This window comes from Pteropus medius, unplaced genomic scaffold, assembly GCF_902729225.1.
Source record: "Pteropus medius unplaced genomic scaffold, Ma_sr-lr_union100, whole genome shotgun sequence".
Classification (NCBI taxonomy): Eukaryota; Metazoa; Chordata; class Mammalia; order Chiroptera; family Pteropodidae; genus Pteropus; species Pteropus medius.
The window spans coordinates 4,639,250-4,652,513 of NW_024354499.1; the positions used below are offsets into that span (position 1 = coordinate 4,639,250).

General features: G+C 33.3%; 1 protein-coding gene and 1 pseudogene across 1 annotated transcript in view; one reads left to right on the top strand and one right to left on the bottom strand.

The window, feature by feature from the left end:
* The window catches only part of EXOC6B (exocyst complex component 6B), a 517,527-nt gene that overhangs the window by 181,370 nt on the left and 322,893 nt on the right, over positions 1-13,264 (bottom strand). The gene's annotated exons all lie outside the window — the stretch shown is intronic.
* On the top strand, positions 4,983-5,101 carry LOC120594691 (uncharacterized; annotated as a pseudogene).

Consider the following 13,264-nt stretch of genomic DNA (forward strand, 5'->3'; position numbering starts at 1 on the left):
ATAACAATACCAAACACTGACAAGAATTTTGAGCAACTGCAATTCTCATACACTGGTTGTGGGAATATAAACTTGTATAGCTAATTTCAAAAAAACTACCTGTGAGTTTCTTAGAAAGTTAAAAACATACATATACCATTTGACACAAACGCAAATTAAAGTTGAACCCAAGATTTGGTTTTAATGTCACACAAATAAGGTAAACCAGATATTATAAGCCTCTCAATTCACTGCTATTAGAAATACATGCAATTATCTATAAACTATATTTGTCAGAATTTACAACTACTAACCACCTGTTTAAAGGTAATACAGAGCACAGGGGAACATGTTGAGCAACATCACAGGAATGTACCATGGGAAATCCTATAAAACAAATAACAGTCCCTTTAACAAATAGCGGGCAAAGCATTTTTTAAAAAAGGTAGAGTACCTACAAATAAAAAGAGACTGAAAGAGCCTTCCACATCTGCCAGTGACAATGCAGCTTATGTAAAACAAATCCTCCCACCAAGACCCACTATAAAACTTGGTAAAGTAACAGAAAACAAAACAAAACAAAAACAGCTGTTTGAAAGCATCAAAGAGCAATCAAGGACACAAGGATTTTAAGAAACAAAAGAGAGAAACTAAACATTGAGGTGACCTGGAATATCTCCAATGTTTCTTTCTCTTGGAGAATCTGCTTATTCCCAACACGGGCATGGAAGCTGAGAAGAAAATAGGTACCTCTCAATGATGTGAAGTCAAAGAATAACGGAGTTCAGAACTCTCAACCCCAGGTACCATCCCTCCGTCCCAAGAAAAAGGCAATCAAATAGGACATAAAATGAAGCTAGAGTAAATAAAGTATTTTGCAGAGAAATGAGACTGACATTCTTTATATTGTTTGCCTTAACTGAATCCTAAGCTGTATAGGGGGCATGAAACAGAAACAGCAATCAGGAAGCACCAACTAAGAGGTAAGAAAGCTAAGCAGAGTTTGAGCAGTTTCACAGAGGGGGCAGAAAATCAGGATAAGATCCACCAAGCAGGAAGGGTCCTGGTAAAAAGTCCATAATTCAAATTGCACCATTAAGGAACAAGTGAAGGTACAAAGTACAAAATATATGTACTTATTTGTGGTACATATGAACAATTTTAAAATGCATACTTTCATCTCTTGAAGAACAACTAAAAATAATAAACAAATGTGACCAGCTAATATAGGACAATGAAATAAGAAATAATTGATTAAATCAAAATAAAGCAAAGAAAAGAATGAAGAAACAAAAAAATAGATGGAATAAACAGAATGTAAAAAAACAGAAGGTAAAAAAGATGGTAGATTTCAACAGAAAAGCCACAGTAATTGCATTAGGTATATAAATAGTAAAAGGGAAATCTTTCGAACTAGTTTTTAAAAATACATAATTATGTTATGTACTTTAAAGAGATGCACTACCAAAGAAGGACACAGAGATGGGAAAAGACAAACAATTTAAAAATCAAAAGGAACTTTGTGTGTCTTAGTAAACATAAGAAAAAGATTTTTAAGGTATAAAAATATCCTTAGCGATACAAAGTTTAATCCAATGAAAAGATATAATAAATCCAGATTGGTATATACCCAACAAGCTTCAAAAAGATCATTACATAAACTATATAAATGTCTAACCAATGTACTATATACTTGAAACTAATAATAAAATAAAAATAAAATAATAAATATTAAACAAAAATAACACAAATAAAATAGACTAATTCAAATAATCAGAAGCATATTAAATATTTAATGTCACAATGAAAAAGCAACCTAACTGATATATATAAAATAATGCAGCACCTAACAACCACTGAATATGCATGTTTTTAAAGTTCCCATATAATTAAAGATTCCTACAGTAAGTCCCTACATATTTGATAGCATTAAATTCAATGCAGATTTTGGTCTCTGGCCACAGTGAAATTATGCAACAAATGAATTTTGAAAAAGGACACCAGAAAACCCTCCCCAACAACAAAATTTTTTATTTTGAAAATGAAGCAACGTACTTCTAATTAATCTATTGGCCAAGAAATAAATCACAATGTAAACTAAAAAAACTTTGAGCTGAATCAGGATAAAAATATAATGCATAATTGTTTATAGCCATAAACATATATATTTAAAAGCGAAAAGGCTGATAGTCTATTATCTAAATATCCATCTCAAAGAGCTAAGAAAAAAAGGAAAATTGCATTTCAAAATATATAATAGAAAATAATGAAATAAGAGCAAAAATCAATGAAATGGAAAAATATACAGGAAAACTGACAAAACCACAAGTTGGATTTTGAAAGCATAAATTAAATTATAAACAACTAATAAAGAATGTTAAATTTTTTTTAAAGGAAGGAAGGTATAAATATCAGGAAGATCGGAAATCTGGACATCACTATAAATATCGACATTAAAAAGAGTGTATTAAAAAATACATACCGATAAAAATAACAAAGTAGATGAAATGGACAAATAACACAACTTACCAAAAGTGACACAAGAAGAAGCAGAAAATCTGAACACCCCCTAAAGTATAAAATGCATTAATGCTGTAATTAAAAATTTTCCCTCAAAAGCAACCTTCTTCAAAAGCAAAGGCCCAGATGGCTTCACTGAATCTTCCAACATTTAAGAAACAAATGCCACCAATCTTATACAAATAATTCCAAGAAATAAAACATTTTCTAATTTATTCTATGAGGCAGAATAACTCAATAGCAAAATCTGATAAGGACATTACAGGAAAGAAACATAGGTTAACCTCTCACATGAATTATAGAAACAAGATTCTACACAAAATACTAGTGACACTCCTAATGTGCTGGTGGTGGAGTGAGGCAGGGGCAAGTAAAAACACCACACAAATTTTTACTGTTTTTAGACTGCCTTTTTCTTGATTCGGCATTCATTTGGTCAATGTTTTTGTAGAGGAATAAGAATCTGGAGCTATCTACTCCTTCATTCTGTTGACATCACTCTTAGAGACTAATTCAAGCAGCCATGTCACACACATGTCATAGATCAGGGTTTCCCAAACTGGTTTCCAGAGACAGGTTCCATACTTCTTGATGGGACAATTTTTTAAAATTGTGGTTTCATTTTTGTGATTGTCTGAAAACATAAACTAATTGTGGTCTGTTTTACCTAAATGCTTATTTTTATGACTGAAAATCATTATGTGATTTTAGTGTTTGAAATTGCACTTGTGTTTACAATTAAGTTGGTATCAAGTATGGACACATTTTTGCCATGAGCTAAAGGCAAAATGTAAACCTTTATGTGTTTGTATAAAGTGAAAAACAAAATAATTCACCACAATGTAAAAAAGAGGTTAACTAAACAAAGTGGTAGAAACTTTGAAAAATCATACATTACATGTGAGCTTTGAAAATTCTGCATTGACAGTTAGTATTATTTATGTTGGGTTTAGCAATATAGCTTTAGCAAAATAACATTAATCTTATTAAGTTGATGTTGTTAATTTTATTCATTGTAAATTTGTAAATTTTGCAAAAAATTTATAAATTTTACAAAAAATTATTCACTATAAAGTTTTACATTGTTACAAATTCATTTTAGAATTTTAGTGGTATAAGAAATATATATATTTCTATAGATATACTTATATCTAATTTTTGTTTATACACACAGTACCAAAATAATAAATAAATAGGGGAAATTTAAGACACAAGAAAACTTTAGCTCTCGTAATATGGCAGGTTAGGCTGACATAACCACAGAAATTATGAATGAAATATTATAGTAATTTTTAGTTACAAAACTGAGCTTGAAAGGAAAGAAATTTTCTAGGTACTAGAAATGAAAAAGAAACTCAAAGCCAAAGAAGTATGCTCCTGAGCTGATTTTGCTGAGATCTCCGAAGGACATGAGGTCAGAATTATCTAAAAGCTACATATTAGATTTTAATATAAACACAGAGATAGGTCTCAGGTTTTGCAAAAGGAGTGGATATATAAACTAGACTCTTGCTGCATTTGTCAGCTTGGGATGCTACAACAAAGTACCATAGAATGGGTGGTTTATAAACATCAGAAGTTTATGCCAGCATGATTGGGTTCTGGTGAGAGCTGTCTTTCAGGTTGCAGACTCTCAGCTTTTCGCTGTATCCTCATATGGTGGGAAGAGAACAAGCTAGGTCTCTGGTCTCTTCTTAAAAGGGCACCACAATCCCATCCATGAGGGCTCCACCTTAATGACCTAAATACCTTCCAAAGGCCCACACTCCACATAGTATTACATTAGAAATTAGATTTCAACATATGGATTTGAGGAGGGCACAAATATTCATTCACAGCATCTGCATACTTCTGAGCCATCGAAAAGTCCAGTGAAAAGAGATAAGATTAAAGTGAAAAGAATCAGTGAAAAAGGATCAGATTACAGTGACATGGAAGCTTTGTTTTAGTCGTGCACGTAGTGTTGTGGGGGGAGGAAAAGTCTCCCATGAGAAATCAAAATCCCAATGTTGGTGTGCTGTCAGAATTTACAACACCCATGAAGTACAGGAATCTCTAGGCTAAAATATGAACAAAAAATGGGTCCTGGATCAGTTAAACCCCTGAGACAACCAGGAAAAACAAATGCGAAAGAACTCAATAAGGACACTTTTATAATCTAAGAAACATAATTTCCTATGGAAAGAACAGTTCTTGTTGAAGATGAGCTCACAATCAAAAATTTAATACTGCAGGAAGATCTGATTTTTCATGAGGTAGAGTCTAATAATCAACAAAAAGAATAAAAAGCATAGACACAGATCTGAGATAAAAAACTTTTTCCTAGTTGAAATAAAACACATGTTTAAGATGATAAACAAGATAAAAGGAACTTAAATCATTACAAAAATAACAGAACATTATGAAATGCACAAATATAAAAAAGAACCAAATAGGACTTCTAGAAAAATACTGTCAATGAAATTTAAAATTCAACAGATTATGTCTACGGCCATGCTACCATGAACACGCCCAATTCTCTCTGATCTTGGAAGCTAAACAGGGTCGGGCCTGGTTAGTACTTGGATGACAGACCACCTAGGAAGACCAGGTGCTGTAAATGTTAAAAATAAATAAATATTCAATAAAAAAATATTCAATAGACTATATAAACAATAGATTGGACTAGAAGCCAGATCTGAGCTATTACCCAGATAGCTCAGATAAAAAAAATTTAAAAAGATAAAAAAAATCTTATAAGTAACAAGAAAGAAGAGACAAAATGCCTACAAAAGTACAATAAATAAGACTGCATACAACAAGAACAAACTAGAAGACAATGAAATAATATCTTCAATAGGGAGAAGGAAAACAAGACTTAATTTAAATTCTAACCCTAGCTAAAGATTGAACAGAGGTGAAACAATAACATTTTCAAGAAAGAGGAGTTCACATATCACTTAAATCTGAGAACATTTCTCTTTTTAACAACCAGAAGCTGAGTATGGTGACTTAGTGCAAGTCATAGATATATACTAAGTCTAGAATAGACCTTAGTGGTCACCTGATTCAACCCGCTACATGAATGATTACTGTAGCATTGCCATTAAGACAGTGGCTAGAACAAATGCCTACAGAGAAGTGAAGCTCACTAAATCATAGAGATAACATGTAACACTTTTTCCAGATTTTCTTCTGCTTGGTCCTATCTTCTGGAACTAAGGTGGCCCTTTAGCTAACAAAGTCAACAATTATACACTTTAAGCCTCTAAAATATCTTTTTTCTAGGCTGAATAAACCAAGTTTCTTTCAGATATCCCCATAAGATTTAGTTCTAGTCCTATGATACCACAGCACTTTCTTTTAGAAGCACTACAGCTGGTCAGCACCTTTTACAGATTATAAAATTAAAGCAAAATAATTGATCCAGGCATGCCCTGATGAGCATCAAGTAGAAGTAGACTTTCTTCTAGATCAGTAGTTCTTAAAATTTAGCATTCAACAGAATGCCCTGAAGGACTTACTAAAACAGATTGCTAAGCCAAAAGCTGAGTTTCTGATGCAGGACACCTGGTATGGGGCCTGGGATTTTGCATTATTAACAAGTTCTGTGGTAATACTGATACTGCTGTTGTTGCAGGGACCACGTTTTTGAAAACTGTTAGATGATATTCTTTTATAGCACAACTTAGATCAATTTAGCTTTTTAGTAGATCTATTATTTTGCTTACTTAACCTGCACTTAGGTCAACTGAAATTCTCAAATCTGTTTTACAGACACAATTGATTTGAATAACCTACTTAATATTATCATTCCTTGTTTTCTATCTCTATTGAGAAAATCAACAAAAAGCATGTTACAAATGGTAGATCATTAATGACAAATTTATCTATGAAAAAGTATGTAATTCTTTATATTTTAGCTTCGGTTCATCAAGCTAAAAGAAGTTCCAGACCTCTGTCATCTCTAATTTACAAGCAAGCCAGTTTTAGAGATCTCTTGATGTCCTTTCCCTGACATTAAGAGAACTCAAAGGCTCTGCACTGAGTATTCTATAAATTATTTTCCTATAATCCCAGAACAACAAATGCTAAGGATGTCAAAAAACAATGAATCAACTAAATAATGCTTTCCAAAAACGCTTGAAAACTAACTGTTGGCTTCTTCTCAACTCTATGAATAGTTTATATAACTGTCCAATTACTAGTTGTCCAAAAAACGGTTTTACAAATACTTATCCAAAACTTTAAAAAAAAAAAAGTTACTTTCACATTTGAGTGCTTGACTCCAGTTAGCTAATGTGACAAGAAGACAAAAACCCTGCCATTTCCACATAAAATGAACAGAGGCTCTCTGTGCAAAGATATTAATATACCAGGAGAACAGCCTTTCAAGGAATAGATGCAGATGCGATCAGGGTCAATCATTTAAATTTCAGAAATTAAAGACCTTCACTAACCATGCTCAGTTATTTTTTGTGCCATCTTCTTGGGTACCAAAGTTCAATTCAAGTCAGTTTGATAGATTTGAGATGAATTCCAAGAATATAATCTTGAAGTCTTATAAAAATTTACCAGTCAGTGAAACTGCCCAGCTCTGCTCATACTTACTTCAATTCAAGATGCTTTGCTTAGCAGAGGATCAATAGACAATTACTGGATTACATTATAACTTTCATTATAGTTCTTATTTTCTATGCCTATTTAAAACACTATGACCACAGCCTTGACTGAATTAACCTGATAATAAGTATTCTCCTGTCACTGAACTGGTGAAAATGTTTTTGTACAGGATATAAACATGCTGTGTTTTTATATCTTTCTTTTATGAAACATAATCTATTACTATGGCACCCCTGAGGGATTCTTAAGACTCAGGTACTCATTCAAATTTTCAGCACAGGAAAGAAAATGAACTAAATTTAAAGAAAACAAATTTCCTGACTGAAGCTTTTGCTCCAATCTACCAAACTTTTCGCTATGAAGTTCTAAAACCTAACAAATCAAAAATAAAAAAACAAAAAAACAAAAAAAAAACTTATACAAAGGAAAATGCTGAGCCTGGGGTCCTCCAAAGAATATACTAATCAAAGACCAAATCACTGGGGTTGTAAGGCAAAAAAAAAAAAAATGAGGAGGAAGGAGGCAAGGTTTTCTCATATTAAAATAAAAAACAAAAACCTATATTTGAAAAGCGTCCTGAAAACTCTTAACGAATGACACTGTAATTTAAAATGTATGGAAGCAGAGTCCAGAAGTAAACCCATATTTATATAGGCAAATAATTTTCAACAAAAACGTCAAAAATATACAGTGGAGAAAGGAAAGCCTCTTCAATAGATGGTGCAGGGAAAACTGGAAAGCCACATGCAATAGAATAAAACTAGACTGTTGTCTATCACTACACAACAAAATTAACTCAAAATGGTTTAAGGGCCTGAATATAAGACCTGAAACAATAAAATGCATAGAAGAAAACATAGGAACTCAACTAAAGGACCTTGGACTTAGAGAAGATTTTATGAATTTGACCTCAAAGGCAAGGGAAGTAAAAGCAAAAATAAACTAATGAGACTACATCAAATTTAAAAGCTTCTGCTCATCAAAAGAAACCATCGACAAGGTAAAGAGACAACCATCTGACTGGGAAAATATTTGCAAGTAACACCTCCGATAAGGGCCTAATATCTAAAATATACGAAGAACTCAAACAACTCAATAACAAAAAACAAACGATCCAATCAAAAAATGGGTAGTGGACCTGAACAGACACTTCTCCCCAGAGGACATACAAATGGCCAACAAATATTGGAAAAGATGCTCAACATTGCTAGCTATTAGAGAAATGCAAATCAAAACCACCATGAGATACCATCTCACACCTGTTAGAATAGCTATAATCAACAGGACAAGCAATAATGAATGTTGAAGAGGATGCGGAGAAATAGGAAATCTCATACACTGCTGGTGGGACTGCAAATTGGTACAGCCACTATGGAAAACAGTATGGAGGTTCCTCAAAAAACTAAGAATTGATCTACCATATTATCCAGCAACCCCTCTACTGGATATTTACCTCAAAGACTTGAAAACTCATATCCGAAAAGATATTTGTACATTGATGTTCATAGCAGCATTATTCACAGTGGCCAGGACATGGAAGCAACCAAAGTGTCTTACGATAGATGACTGGCTAAAGAAGCTGTGGTACATACATACAATGGACTATTACTCAGCCATAAGAAGAGATGAAATACTGCCATTTGCGACAACATAGATGGAGTGCTAAGCGATATAAGCCAAACAGAAAAAGTTGAAAATCACATGATATCACTTATATGTGGGATATAAACCTAAAAGCAACAAATGAACAGGACAAACAAACAGAGACTCATGGACATGGAAAACAGACTAATGGTTTAGAAAGTAAGGGGGAGGAGGAAAGAGGTAAATGGGGTAAAGGGGGACAAATATGTGGTGACAGAAAGAAATCTAACTATGGGAGGTGAACACAGTGTAAATATATATATGCCTTACTGTAAACTTATTGGATTTCGTTAACCAATATCATCATTAAATAAATAAATTTAAATTAAAAAAATTAGTATTAAATAAAATAAAATGTATGAAAGCCTTTCCATGGTTTTTTTGATGGTATTCAATCACAGACAGATGCCACAACTCATTGCTTCTAAGTGTCCGGGTATGACAACAAATTTAGACCACAGCTTCTAGAATTACCATGCAATATAAAAGCCAATTGAATAAAACTGCCTCATTCCACTAATGAGGAATAGGTAGCACAAAGTAAAATTTCTGACTATTCGTTCTGAGTTATGAAAAAGCAATTGAGACCTTGGGCTGTGAGAAAAAAAAAAAACAACTGTATATATGGCATATGTGGAAAAGCGATAAATAGCAATAACAGATTTTATTCTATACTTTTCATCAGTAAAGTTCAGAGAAACAGTGATTTCTGGGATATTTTGGAGGCTTACCATCTTGAGAATTCTAGAGGTGAACACAAAAACTTTTGTCAGACAAATTAGGTTATGCTGCAATAACAAATAATTCCCAAATCTTTGTGGCTTACAGCTACAAAGATTCATTTCGTACTCATATTAATGGCAAGTCGGAGTTATGCTGAAGAAGTAACCCCTTTCTTGGACATGTTACCTTCATGGAAGAGAAAAGACACCCATGGCAGAACAACATAATGTTACTTAAGGATTCTGCTTGGTGGTGACATCCATCCTTTCTGTTCACATTTCATTGGACATAGTAAGTCACATGTACAAATTCGATGTTAGTGGGTAGAGAATTTTAATTCCCTTACAGGGAGAGGCAGGAAATATTTGTGGAAAATAATTATACCATAATCTGCCAACTGGTCACAAATATTTGCTTTTTCCTTCTGTACACAACGCACACACACCCTGCTCCCTAGGGGGGATAACCCCAAAGTCCTATCCAATCACAACATAGACTCAAAAAGTCCAGGACTGTGATAGACTCTAAAATCCAGATGTGGCACCTTTTAATCTGGAGACCAATAAACTAAAAAGACAAGTTAGCGGCCCCTCAAACATCCAACATATAATTGTAGAATGGGAATAATACAACTGAAATAAATCTCCAATTTGAAAAGGGGAAGATTGGGGAAGACTCAACAGTCACTTATCCATGTGAATTTTGAAACTTGGCTGGGCAGAAGTTGTGAGGGTGGCTTGCTCTGGGAGTGGAGAACATTCTTTAATTGGGTCCTGGTTCTGCTCTCCTGGAGCAGCTTCTCAGTTCACTGTTCTCTGAGCCTCCTGGCACCAGTCATTCATTTTCCTTGCTCATTCTTGGATCTATAAATAAGGTATTGAAAAATATGCCCATAACCACCACCTTGGTGGCTGAGCAGTTTTTTCAGCCGGCTTCCTATTCAGAGGCAGGAGGCACACAAGTCATGAACAATCACGGTCTCTTTTAGTTGAACCTACTAGCTCATTTGGCAGTACAACTCTTTAAAAAATTTAGCTGGTTTTTTGTTTAACTGCAGTCATCTTGTTTTGCCAACAGCCATACCCACAAATCTTTCTGAGATATGCCTCTTACTCTAGACTTAATTACAAGTTCCTTGAGGTGAGCAAGTTTTTGCTGGAAAAGCATACTCTTAATTAGACTTTTTTTCCTCCTGAGCCATTTCATCCAAATGAGACTTACTGAGTATCCACTTTAACTGGTATACTGGATCCAGAGCAATTTCCTACTTGACCTTTAGAAGGTGGTTTACTCCAGTATTCTTTCTCCAAATAATCTCATATATTTTCCTTTAGATATTTCAAAAATCCCTTAATATCTAGTATGCCAATGACATTTTTTCCTGTTTCCTTGAATTGTAATTGATTCATTTCCACTTTAAAAATATATCTGCTCTATTATGAGACTGGAAGGTTAAAGAATATTTGAATGTGTGCTTAGCCTGTTTAGATTTTACACATTTTTTATTAATAATAATTTAACTAATATATGAGTATCTTGCATATTAAGAAACTAGCCCGACAGGACAAGTAATAACAAGTGTTGGAGAGGATATGGGGAAAAAGGAACCCTCATACACCGCTGATGGGACTGCAAATTGGTACAGTCACTATGGAAAACAGTATGGAGGTTCCTCAAAAAACTAAGAATTGAATTACCATGTGATCTAGCAATCTTTCTTCTCAGTATTTACCCCAAAAACTGAAAACATTTATCTGCAAAGATATATGCACCCCGATGTTCACAGCAGCATTATGCACAGTGGCCAGGACATGGAAGTGACAAAAGTGTCCTACAATAGAATACTAGATAAAGAAGCTGTGGTACATATATACAATGGAATATTACTTGGCTATAAGAAAAGATGAAATACCGCCATTTGTGACGACATGGATGGGCCTCAAGATAATCATGCTAAGGAAATAAGCCAGACAGAAAAAGTTGAAAACCACGTGATATCACTCATATGTGGGATATAAATCTAAAATCAACAAACAAACATGACAAACAAACAGAGATTGATGGACATGGCCAGTAAATCAGTGGTTATCAGAGGGAGAGGGGAGGGGCAAGGTAGATAGGGTAAAAGGTATCAAATATTTGGTGACAGAAGGAAAAATAAGTCTGGGTGGTGAACACACAATGCAATATACATATAACATACTGTTAAGTTGTACACTTGAAACATTATATTTTGTTGATCGATGTCATCCCAATAATTTTTAATAATAAAAAAGAAATTAGCCCTGTCTGTCCCTATTAGACTTTCGATTATTTAGAATGTTTTTGACAGAAATATTAAGAGTTTTCATAATCAAATTTAAAAGACTTTTAATTTACAGCCTCTAAATTTTCTACCAAGCTGAGAAAATCTCCACTCCATTATATTCTAGTACTATTATGACTTTTTAAATATATATTTAAATCTTTGATGTCAGGGCAGCAAAATGAATCCACTTCTCTCCAGATTAACTCTGTTGTTACAACACTTATTCCATAATCCACTCTCTTCCCCAATGATAAAAAATATCTTTATCATATATTAAACTCCCAAATAGACTGCTGTATTTCTGGATTACCTACACTACTCCATGGAACTATATATTCATATCCTTGCAAGTGCCAAATCTTTGCATGAGTCTAACCTTCCAAATTTAGTAAGGAAAGTATGTTCTCTCACGTTTTCTTAGAATTTTACTTATCATTCCTTGTCTCACATTTTTCTTACAGATAAATTTTACATAAGTTCCAATGCAAATCTCACTGGAATTTTTATTAGGCTGCATTGGATTAAAGGATAATTGACATTTTTACAAACAGTTTCTCACCACGTATGAAAAGATTATTTTATAATACTCAATAGTTTTAAAAGTTCCTTAATATACTATTCACATATTTCATGTTTATTACTAAATGTTCTACTCTTTTAGTTGCTATTATGAATGCAATCTTTATATCCAAAACATTTTGTGGGTTTTGGTTTATGTATAGGAAAACTACAAATTAATGTATTTATTAAATTATTAAAAATTCTTTTTTCTCAATTATGGTTTAGCTAAGTCTCATGGAATTCCAGATATTGGACCATATAACTGAAAAGTAGTAATAATTTCATCTCTTCTTTTCGCAATATTTATAATTTGTTGCTCTTACATAATTGCTTTAGCCAGCACTTTCATAGGAAAAACAAATTAAATAGTGGTGTTAGGGAACAGCCTTTGTCTTACTTTACACACACACACACACACACACACACACACACACACACACACACTTATTTTAAGGAATTGTTTATCTACTCATGATTAAGAATTTTATATAGGAATGAATATTCGATTATATCAAATGCTTTCTAGGTATCCAACAGCTTGTTTTTTTTTTTTACAGTATAATCTGAGAATTTTATTGAACTAACCTTGCATTCCTAGAATGAATCTCATTTGGCCATGGCATATGCTCTTTTAATACTCTGCTGTATTGCACTTGTTAAATTTTTAAAGACAATTTTCATGAATATCGTGCAAGACTGACTTGCACAATCTTTTTTACGTCTTGATGTCAGGTTTTGTATATTATATTCTCAATGAATGTAACTGTTAATTATGCCTTCTATCTCTGTGATCAGGGACAGTTTATTACCTGTTCCTTGATAGTGAAACCAAGGGAACTTATGGCTTTGATTAAATTTAGCTTTGAATCCTAGCTCTAGAAATCATATTTCTCTATCTCTCTTTTCCAGCTACGCCAATAGGTTTAT